Source organism: Meles meles, chromosome 10, assembly GCF_922984935.1.
Source record: "Meles meles chromosome 10, mMelMel3.1 paternal haplotype, whole genome shotgun sequence".
Taxonomy (NCBI): domain Eukaryota; kingdom Metazoa; phylum Chordata; class Mammalia; order Carnivora; family Mustelidae; genus Meles; species Meles meles.
The window spans coordinates 33,079,634-33,092,020 of record NC_060075.1 but is presented as its reverse complement, the minus strand read 5'-3'; positions in this window follow the sequence as shown (position 1 = coordinate 33,092,020).

Genomic DNA, 12,387 nt, shown 5'->3' with positions numbered 1-12,387 from the left:
AGGTTGTTTTTCAGAGTCCATAGTCTCTTATGAGAACCTATTTCTTAATATAGACTGTGGGGTTGGAGGAAAACTTTGTTTAATTAGGAAATGACTTAGAAATCAGTAACAAGAGTTGGTACGGTAACTTATTTAAAAAGAAAGTTTGGGAGCACCTGGCTGGCCCAGTTGGTGGAGCACGTGACTCTTGATCTCAGGGTTATGAGTTTGAGCCCCATTTTGGGCATAGAGATTACTTAAATAAAAAGGAAAAATTTGGTAGCTGGCTTTCTTATAAGAAGTGCTGATGTTAGTGTTAAAAATTTATAAATCAGGTAGTTACACTAAATCACCAAGTTCATAATCACATAACAAGTGCTTTATATGGAAGTGATAAAAATTAACAAAGTGGTTTTTAAAAATCTGAAATGCTTGAAGACAGAAAAAAGATAGTTAAACTTTTGTATGGCTAAGTATAAGATAAGGTGTATGTCTAAGAAATTACTCGAATTCTCATTGCGGGGACATGATCTTATGAGAGTCAGTGTAGACCTTTCCTAGAGATTTTGGGAAGGTAATAATGTTAGTTTAAACATTTTTAAAATTTAAACATTTAAAAAATTTTGTTTATTTAATAGTTTTATTGTGGTAAAATATATTTAACATAATGTTTACCATTTTAACCATTTTAATGGTGTAATTAAGTAGCATTAAGTACTTCACCATGTTGTGCAACCATCACATAATTTTTTCTATATCCCTAATTTTATCATTCCAAACAGAAACTCTATACCTATTAAATAATAATTCCCTATTTCCCTTTACCCTTGGCTGCTGGTAACTTCTATTCTACTTTCTGTGTCTATGAATTTGCCTATTTTAGATAACCTCCTGTAAGTGGAATCATATAATAGTTGTCCTTTTGTGACTAGCTTGTTTCACTTAGCATGTTTTCAAAGTTCATCCATGATACAGCATGTATCAGAACTTCATTCCTTTTTATAGCTGGGTAATATTCCATTGTATATACTTTTTTTTTTTTTAAGAAAGTATGTGCTATCAGCTATGTACTATGTTAAATATTTTATGGACAATATCTTATTTAATCCTCACAACAAACAGGTAGTACTATTATTAATTATGGATGAGAACACTAGGGCCTACTAAGTTTAAATGACATGTTCTAGTTAGTGGTAGAGATGGAATTTGAACTAGATCTGTCTTTAGGGTCCAATCAATTAAGCAGTACAATATACTACTATTTTACTATTATGTTCTCTCTTGAAATATTCATATAGTTTTGATAAGTGAATTTCAGGAAATACACAGAGCTTTAGGAGAATGTATAGAAAATGACATTTTAGAATAAAGAATTGGAGGATATTTGCTCTCCCCGATTCCAAACAATTAACAAATAGAGGACTTTTCTTCTGAGTAGATGAAGGTAGAAAGGGAAAGGACTGGAGTTAAAATCTGAAGGCTCTCCTCAGGACAAATAGAATCTTATTTGACAGATCCTGGAATATTAGAAATAGAGATTTTCATCACTTAAAAATTTTCAAAGTAAAAAGTTAAGATGAAGAGAATTACCATACTATTTTAAAAGTGGAGGTCACAGAGACTGTATGTATAAATAGTAGCAAATACAAATTTACATAGGTTTATGTGTTCTATTAAGAGAAAAATAAAGATGTTATGGGAGTTCTACCCTAACTTCATTCAAGTGGTGGCACAGAGGGCATCATGTGCTGTAGCCACTCTTAAAGCCAGGTGTATTGACTTAAGGGTTACGTGTTAGGACATCCACTCTAAGCAAACCATTCCTCAGTCTGTAGTTTAAGTAACAAGGAGAATGTACAATCTCATTTCATTACGAGGCCAGTCAAACATAAAATTAGTACAAATGTAGCTTTCCCTTCTTTGGCCTTCCAGCCTGGGGTCTTATTTATTTATTTATTTGTTTGTTTGTTTATTTATTTATTTATTTTTCATGAGACTTCACAGAGCCAGCCTAATGTTTTCATCCCTGTGATAGCCTTTCCACTATTTGAAGACAACAGCAGGTCTCTTTCTAGCCCTGTGTTCCCCAGTTCAAGATGATGGATTAGCAGGCAGGACTTGAGAAGCCAAGATGGCAAAGAAATAAGCCTGGGTTTTTGCTGTGAAGATCCTTGTACATATCTAACAGGTTACAAAAGCTTTTAACTCTTAAGTAAAAGATTAAGAAATTGGACTTCATCAAAATTAAGTACTTCTTTCACCAAATGATACCAGTAAGAGAGTGAAAAGTCAACCCACTCAGGGGAAGAGAATAATTGTGATATATCTGCTGAAAGACTTCTACCAGAATAAATGGAGAACTCCTAAAAATCAGTGAGAGAGAGGGAACACATAATCTAATGGGAAAATGATCAGGTAAACTGAATAAGTATTTCATGAATGAACACATTGAATTGTCCTAAAAATGTGCTCAAAATCATCAATTATCAGAAAATGCAACTTAACTACTGCTTACTCACCAAAATGACTCAAGTTAAAAAAGAGAAAAGAAAAAAAAAAAAACTCTGGTAATGCTCAGTATTGTGTTGGATGTGGAATGACTTGTGCTGCCACATGCTGTAAATTAAGAATGGGGACTAGCACTTCAGAAAACAATTCCAGTTTCTACTAAAACTGAACATAGGCAAAACCTATGAACCTGATTTTCTACTCCTCCTAGATATTCCAAAAATAAATGCAAAAACTGCAAACAATCCAAATGTTCATTAGGAATAGAATGGATATATTTATTAATATATACATACAATGGGACACTATGTAGCAATGAAAATGGACAAACTACTTTTACATACAACGGTATGGATTAATCCCACAAACATAATTTGCATGAATGAAGCCACATACTAAGGAGATCATACTGTAGAGTTCCATTTATGTGATGTTCAGGCCAAACAAACCTGTTGTGATAGGAATCTGAGTAGCAGTTTCTTTGGAGAGGAGGTAAGATTGAGAGGAGGTAGGAGGGAGGCCTTTGTTTCTGGGTCACTCTATTTCTTGATCTGGTGGTCATTACTAGTATTCACTTTGTAAAAAGTCACTAAGTTGTCATATATGGATTGAGTGATTTTCTATGTGTATATTAAATTTCAAAAAAAAAGAAATGGGTCTAAAAATGTCAGTTCCCTAAAATGCAGGGCTAACTGTGATTAAAGAGTCCATATTTTCATAGTAAGCACAACCATAAAGATACTGAAATTTAAGCTGCACCCAAAAAATTAAAGTTTGTATAAAGTTTCTAACTGAGAGAACATCATTTTTAATCCTCCTTCCCCAGGAATTTTATGGTTCATCCCTTTTAGAGAATGAGAGCTGGGCAATTAATGAGCCAATCACAAATGCAAATTTGCATTATTCTGAGGTTTTCTAATATATGTGAAGTGTTCAGTGTAGATCTAGCCCACACAAAGTGTTCAGTGAAGGCTCTTGTTAACTTTGTTTGGCACTGCATCACACTGTAAACTTATTTTGAGTTTCCTAATCACAGAAACATCAAAGTCTCCACAAGTGGAAGTACTGGGAACAGGAAGCTCGTGCAAAATTTCAGATTATCCATAGGAGTTCCTGTTTTATTTTGTCCTGGTAGAATCTTCAACGTCCAGACTATTGAGATCTTTATAGTTTGGAATTCACTGAGCTTCATTCTCAGCATCGGTCCTCAAGAAGAACTAAAGATAAAGCCCTGCAGACCATCCTTATCAATCATCATTGTGGCCCATAGTGACCAGCAATCAGACCCTTTTGGATATGGTCATTCAGTCCTTTACAAATACCACTGGTGGGACTCTCAGTCAGTCCATGTTAACTTGGTCAGCAAGGATGTGAAGATAAAAATGACACAAGTACTCTTCCATTCTGACATTTTCAGATGTTTGTATTCTTACTGTAACACAGTTGTTTATCTGAGCTATGTTAAATAGTGAAAATATGTCCAAGTTACAAACATTATTTTTTTAATACTTCAATCTTAACTCACATGTGGGCGGTGAGATATGATGACAAATTAATCTGGCTTTATGAAAAATATTAGAACACTATTCATTTCTTGTTATAAAATGTGATTTTTCACTATGGGTGAAGCTTCCTTACTTTTCACTTTTCTCTCTTTTGCCAGCAGAGGGCAGGCGAGGAAGAGAGAAGAAAATAAAAGCATCTCTAACTGGATTCCAGCTAAACATGCCTCTGAAATATTTACAAAGCAGGTTATTTTGTTCTCTCTTTAATTATTCTATTTTGAAACAATTTAAGTAGAAATTATAATTTTTTTTAAAGATTTTATTTACTTGACAGACAGAGGTCACAAGTAGGCAGAGAGGCAGGCAGAGAGAGAGAGGAGGAAGCAGGCTGTCTGCAGAGCAGAGAGCCCGATGCGGGGCTCGATCCCAGAACCCTGGGATCATGACCTGAACCAAAGGCAGAGGCTTTAACCCACCAAGCCACCCAGGCGCCCCAGTAGAAATTATAATTTTTAACAGATACATCTGGCCTAGTGAATTTCAGATGAAATTAATTCTTTGAATTTTTAGTCGTTTATGAATCAGTGATTATATTGAAAGTAAGAATATTCTTCATATTTTGAGGTCATAGGTCCAAAGGTTCGTCTCTTAGTTTGGGTAATGCTGATTATCTAGACTCCTTTTGCATTGGTTTTCTAATTCAGTTATGGATATGTTTGTGTGCTTATTTTGCGTATGTATGTTAATACAGCCATTTGGTCATTACTTCAATAAGCAGAGTTGTTAAGGATTTTTACAGTTTTATTGTTTATAGTTTACAGTTTTATAGTTTACAGTTTTAGTGATCAAATGATGAGTCTATATAATTGAAGGAGACCCAAGTACAGTACTGTACCCCACAGGAATGTTTAAATAAAGTTTTATTAGGTATATTAAGATGTTTTCTCTTGCAACTTTAAATTTGTTTAATCAATAATAAAACATGCTTTTCAAAACACTAGGTGGTATGATATACTATGTAATTCAGCAGCTCAAGACAACTTGCATGTAACCTTTGTTGAATTAGAAGTCAAGCATTGGCTTGGATTTTTTACTTCTCCGCTTGCTTGAATAATTCCTTTGTTCTTAATGTATGTATAGGAGCAGAGAGAAACTCAATAGTTTCTCTCATGGGGAGGATACATCTTCATACTGCTTATTCCATGTACCGGGAATTCCTTCTTACCTCTCCTTATTATGAACCTCATCTGTAAGAATCTTTTTTTGACCTGTCAAAATTATATGCAGTGCTCAGAACACTGCTGGTACATAGTGAGTGCTTTATAAGCATTAGCTATTATTACACAGGCACCTACTTATCTTAACTTTAATCTGTTTATTAAATTAGCCTGCGGGATCATGTGAAAAATTGAGAAAAGTTGAAAAAAATGGATCCTTCTGTAAAGGCAAAAACCTAAAAAATAATCTCATTCTCAGAAGTCCTAATTCCATTCTTCATTTATTCAGTGGGGAAAAACCTTGACTTGAGTGACTCTGAACACCTAACTCTATTGAGCAAGTGAAAGCAATAATGTTTGTCATTTAGTTGTCTTAGCCTGACTGCTTCCTGGTATTGTGAATTGGTGTTGAATTTCCTGACTATGTGTGATGAATATGTTATGGGATAAGATCTGGTTGTTTTAAAAGAACTAAGCTGGATGAGGAAGAAAAGCTACACTTTTGAGGAGGAGCCCCCCCCCCCCCCCCGGTCTTAATAAGGAGTATTTCAAAACAATGAATAAAAAGGGGTTGCTTTTGATTATCCCTCCAAGGTAAGCTTAAAGCTTGGGAAGCAGGTGGCAGGAGAATACAAGGCAGGGGGCTTCAGGACTAAGGAAAAAGGAAAGTCTTCCAGATGGCAGAGTGAAGAGCCCTCAAGCTTAGGGCTGCTATGGCCTCCTCACTGGTTCCCAATGTCATCTCTTCCTGCTCAATCAGGCCACTGTGTATATGTATTCCTGTTTAATCTTCCTGAAGTACAGTGCACTGACTGATGTTACTTCCTTGCTCACAACCCCATACTGCCTTCTTTTTGCCAATGATAGTAGGAGGGGGACCCTGTCATTTGTGATTCTGAACTGCCTGGTTCCAATCTGATTTCCTGTGTTCATGTCCTTCTCTACTTTTCATACATCAACCCAACAGTGTTGTTCTAAATATGTCTCTCTACTGGCATCTTTCTCACCCATTTCTTGCTGTCAGTGGCTCCTTGTCTTTCAAGATTCATCTTCAATGACATGTCCTCTTGAAGACACTCTAATTCTTACCTGGAAATGACCTTTGGTGCCATTGAGTCTATTTACATTTGTAGAATGACTCTTATCTTATCCTATCATCTATATGAGGTATTTTCATTTTTATTTCTTTTTTTTTTTCTGCTGACAATAAGCTCTTTGAAAGCAGAGACTGTGTTTTGTCCCCACAGTTCACACGATTTCCTGCAGAGCCTGTCAGATATTCAGAAAAGTCAGGGGCATTTGTGGAGGCTTTTTTTTTTTTTTTTTGAGGTCCTCAATATATTAAAAACTGAAGAAAATGGCAGGGTGACAAAATTGTGGTCTATTTTAAATGTTGTATTAGACAAATGGATGCAATTAAAACACATATATTCAAACAACAATCCCCAAAGGAATTGTGGTGTTAGTAAGACAATCATAAGATTTCTAAAAAACTGAACTCATAGTATACTTAAGTTCAACACAAGTTCAACGTTGACTGGTGACTGTTCTTTCTGTCTTGTCAGCATATGTGTGGAACTGTGTATCACTTGAGGCCTGGGCCTAAGGATCCTCTTTCTGTGTGAGAGGCCCTAACACATGCTGGGCACCTGATATATATTAACTGAAGTGAGTTAAACTTAATTATATGACCAAAAGGTACTCTATATAAATATAATGCATTAATTCCTATTTTTTAATTTGGTCAGAATATTATTCAAAAATAAGATTGAAAGTTAATATTAACCTCCAATTTAATGTCTATAATTTAACTTCTACTTGTTTTACACTTGTCAGATCAAAGCACTAGACACCAGGGAGGAGAAAATGTACTCATTCTTACTGACTGACTGACTGCGTATTTCCCTGTACTATGTATGAGACACATAATGAGAATTGTGTTCTCTGTGACTCTTCTGAATGACTAACAAGGACTTGATGAGAATCAGCATAATTTGTTTCTGGAAACTAGGCTAAGGATGAAAAATAATAAAATTCCTAAAATACTTGGAATTCATTGCCGCAGGGATCAAAGTTGGTATCAATACTAAATAATTCTCTGCTATTAGTATAGCTTAAATTTACCTGGTTTAGAGGTATTCCCACTGAGGTACATAAATATACGAATTGGTATCTCTGTGATCCTCGTAATATAGTGCATAGAAATTAGGCATTCCTAAAAGCATGGACTCGTTACTAGAATTACCGTTGTTTACTTTTTGAAATGTATCTACTTACTTAGGTATTCATTTCTGATCTCATTTTCTTAGACTAGTTAGTAGAATGATGTGTTTTAGGCCCTTCTTTGCTATATAAATATAAACCCAATCTTTTCTATAAAATTATTTTATAATGAAAAGGAGAAGAAGAAGAAATAAAGAGGACCCAGTTACTTGTGATAATTCAACAGTAAGAAAGAAAATTTGGTTATTTAAATATCAGGTATCAACCTTTTCTCCTATTCCCATACACCTGAGGGATTTGACATATTCCTATAATATCAGTTGTTCAAGGAACAGGGGCAGAGATGGATCAGGAACCAAGGAGTAGTGAAGTTAGAATTAATTAATTTATACAATATAAGTGATTCTGAAGTCTCCCCCATAAGAATCATTCCTAAGTGATAATAAAATGCATGAAAACTTGGAAGATAAGATTATTTGTCAAGTTTACTCATTACCTGAAATACATTAATTTATTTACTCTTATTTAAACTTTATTATACATTACAAACATTTAAAAAATCTGTAATATCACTAAAGGTTTTTCAGTGACTGGAAGGAAAATGCTATGTGAATAACACATACCCTATGTCTTTCATAGTCTCATTTTTTTTAACCTATAAATTTTTAAATTTATCATGAGTCAAATGCATTTTGTTAGGGGCGCTTGGGTGGCTCAGTTCACTAAGTAGCTGTGTTTGGCTCAGGTCATGATTCCAGGGTTCTGGGATCATATCCTGCATTGGGCTCCCTGCTCAGTGGGGAGGCTGCTTCTCCCTCTTCCTGCCATTCCCTTGCTTGTGTGCTCTCTCTCTCTCCCCTCTATCAAAGAAATAAAATCTTTTTTTTTTCAAAAGGCAATTTGTTAACCTACAATTTGTTTTTAAGTGTGGCACATGAAAATGTTTAAAATAAAATGCAGTATAACTTAAGAAAACTATTAATATGCAAATTTTATCAATCTAGAATTTTACAGAAAAAAATAAAGATAGTTTTATAAAACCTGAGGACAAAACAGTTTGCATATGCAGAAATATGCCTGAGTGGTTCTCATAATGACTTAATGACATTTTCTAGTTAAGTAGAAAGTACATATACATGGCTAACAGGTATTTGAAATTATGTGTCTGTATGTGTGCAAAACTCTTAATTATATAGCTGTGAAATATGCAAGGCAATCTCAACCATTCCAAAGATTATAAAAAGAATTTTAAATTTCTTATTTTAAAAAACTGTAAACTTAAATATTTCTTTGCAATGTTACAAAACAAAACCCTGTCCATGTCCTTATACACATATAACATGTCCTTATATACATGTATACATATATATATACATATATCCATGCTAAAGTGCAAAAAACTGCCATTATTCTGCATACATATAATTCAGGCTTTACCCTTTCTGTCATTTACATATCCTACAACACTGGTTTGAGCTCTGGCCCAAATTTCTGTATAGGAGATGCACCATCAAGCAGGAAGTGTAAGAAGAGGGTATTTTCCTTAATTCTCTTTACTTCCCCTTTGTTCTGTAGCATGGACCTCTTGGGACTCAAGGAAACAACCACACAGAATTCTTTTTTGCTAAATGCCAAAAATCTGTGTGATGTTGGGCCAGTTGAATTTTCTAGTTTAAATTATTTCACTGGTATTACACAGTAAAAACTTAAAAATTCTTTTCTCAGTTAAGATCTCTTGTTAAAAATATAATGGAAATTAATACAACTTCCTATTCTCAATGATTTTGCTTCACTGAATGACATTTTACCCCACAACAATGTAGTGAAGGAGAATGGTCTTGGGATTGGCTAGATCTAATCCAGGACAACCTGTACTCAATGATAAGTATGTTAAAGATTCTTTTGAAACTTCTTTTCTTCAAGAGTAAAATTGTATAATAATAATTATCTTATAATAATAATTATAATAATACTGAGAGAGTTAAATGAGGAAAACACATAAAAGGTATAGCACTTTAGAGACTCCATACTAATTAATTTCCTGCATTTAGTTAATCCTGGGTATACAAGTGGGTTTGATTCAGTTGGGAAAACAAGCCAGATACAATCAAGGGAGGAACAAAGATGAATGTGCCTCAATGTCTTCTAATATTAGTGGTTCCACAAAGAAAAATATTGTGTTTTTGAAAGAGGTGTTACTACACATTTTTCAATGGAGATGTCAAACCTATGGCTGAACAACTATTTCCAGAATACTTTTTTTGAGGTAAATGTGATAGCTCTTTTTCAATTCATAGTGATCCATGTAAACATTTAAAGATTAAAATCAGGGACACCTCGATGGCTCAGTTGGTTAAGCATCTGCATTTGGCTCAGGTCATGATCTCAAAGTCCTGGGAGTGAGTCCCACATCAGGCTCCTTGCTCAGCAGGAAGCCTGCTCCCCTCTCTGACTCTGCTCTCCCTGCTTGTGCTTTCTCTCTCTGACAAATAAATAAGTAAACTCTTTAAAAAAAATAAAAATAAAGCTAAAAATCAGTAACAATAACTATAGTATAGGAATGAGAGAACAGAGTGAGTAGAAAGGTGGAAAGGGAATTACACAGATTGAATACAATTATTTAAGTAAAATATTCAAAGAAAATATTTAGAGAAATTAAAGACTAGACGCTTGAAGGTGCATGTTTTAATCCATTTTATTTTTTAAGAATCCAAAAATTTTTTATGCAGTACTTGGGAGTAAAAAGGTGTTATCACCCTGTGGCCAAATTCACTTTTATTTTTAAGTCATACAACTTTTATAGTGAGTAGGTAATACTACCTTGAAACTTTGGCATGATTGATGAATTCCATCTTCTTAAAAGTAGCTATAGATTATTGAATAATTGCAGACCAATTTGATGGTCTTGAGTTGACAAGGGAACACGAGGATTTTATTTTTCTTGTGAACTTTCATGGGATCAAGAAATTTAGTAAGGTTTTATTTAGTTTTGATTTATTTTAAAGAAGTGTTCATTGACTCTTGTTTTTTACATGAATTATTTCCCACTGGGGATAGGAAGTTTTTTTAAGGTCAAAGAGGAACTAAATTTGAAACCAGTTTTCCAGACCTATGAGGTTTTATGTTCTAAGACCCAGATCCTATTGTCACCCCTTCAAAAGAAATAATTAATTGAGAATTATAAATGTGAAGAGTATTAACTTTGAAAATGCTAAATATGAGATAAGAGGATCTGACTAGGCTTGAGATATTATTATTAAATATTATTTTCTTAAAGATTCATTTATTTATTTTAGAGAGAGAAAGAGCAAGTGAGTGCAAGTGGGAGCAGGGGTAGAGGGAGAGAACCTTCAAGCAGATTCCCCATTGAGCACGAAGCCTGAAGTGGGGCTTGATCTCAGGACCCGTGAGATTATGATTGAGCCAAAACCAAAACTTGGGTACTTAACTGACTGAGCCACCCAGGCGTCCCTATTAAATATTACTCATGTTCAAATTGTTAATAATTTGTTGTTACATGGAAAATGTGCCACATAAAAAACATTTTCCTTAGCTTTTAAATAAAAATTTTAATTTTTATATCAAAACAGTTTTAGGGTGTCTGGGTGGCTCAGTCATTAAGCGGCTGCCTTTGGCTCAGGTCTTGATTCCAGGGTCCTGGGATTGAACCCCGCATCGGGCTCCCTGCTCAGCGGGAAGCCTGCTTCTCTCTCTCCCACTCTCCCTGCTTGTATGCCCTCTCTTTCTGTCAAATAAATAAATAAACTCTTTAAAAAAAAACAGTTTTAGATTTATGGAAAAATATGAGGGTACTACAGAGAAGTCCTGTATACCCCACACTCAGTTTTTAATATTATTGACATCCCACATAAGTATGGCACATTTGTCAAAATTAATGAACAAATATAGATACATTATTATTAACTGAGTTCCATGCTTTATTCAGATTTTCCCAGTTTTTACCTAATGATCGTTTTCTGCTCCAAGTTCCCATCCAGGATAACACACTAGATTTACTTCTCTTGTCTCTTTAGGCTCCTCTTGGCTGTTACAGCTTCTTAGATTTTCCTTATTTTTGATGACTTTCAGAGTTTGGGATTTGTCCCCCTCCCCACTCCCATGATTAAACCAGGGTTATGGATTTTTTGGGAGGAGGACCACAAAGGGAAAGTACCATTTTCATCCCATAATATCAAGGGTATGTACTATCAACATGACCTGTCACTGCTGATGTTGATCTTGATCATCTGAGATAGTGTTTGTCAGGTTTCTTCATTGTAAAGTTACTCTCTCTCCCCTCAAATACTTCTTTGGAAAGAAGTCATCATGTACCGTCCACACTTAAAAGGAGTAAAGAGTTGAGCTCCACTTCCTTGCGAGTATAGTATCTTCATAAATTATCTGGAATTCTTCTGTATAGGAAATTTATCCATTCTCCCCTATTAATTTATTCAATTATTTATTTATGTCAGCATGGACTTGTGGACATTTATTTTATCCTTGGGTTATAATTCAGTTGGTTTATAATTATTTCATTGGCAGATTGTTCTAACTTTTACCATTGGGGGAGGCTTTTACACCTGACTCTTGTGTCCCTTTAAAATACACATCATTGTGATTTTTGTTGTTACTATTTATTTGCTTGTTTTTTTAAAAGCACTTCCTAGCACTACAGGTTGCTCCACACTCATCTTGTGCATTTCCTGCCTTGGTCCTAAAAGGAATTCTGGTTTTCTTATTAAGGAATAGTATTACAAATCAAGATCTGGGTGCTAGGGTGTGTTGGTTGCTACTGAGCTGACAGAGCAAGAAAATATATACATGTATACTCACTTTGTGCATACACACATCTCTAAATATTTCTGTATGTAAACATCTGTATCTTTATTAAGCTAAATGTGAGTTTGTACTGCTGTCTCTAATTCTAATTCATTACCAGACAGATCATTCTAACC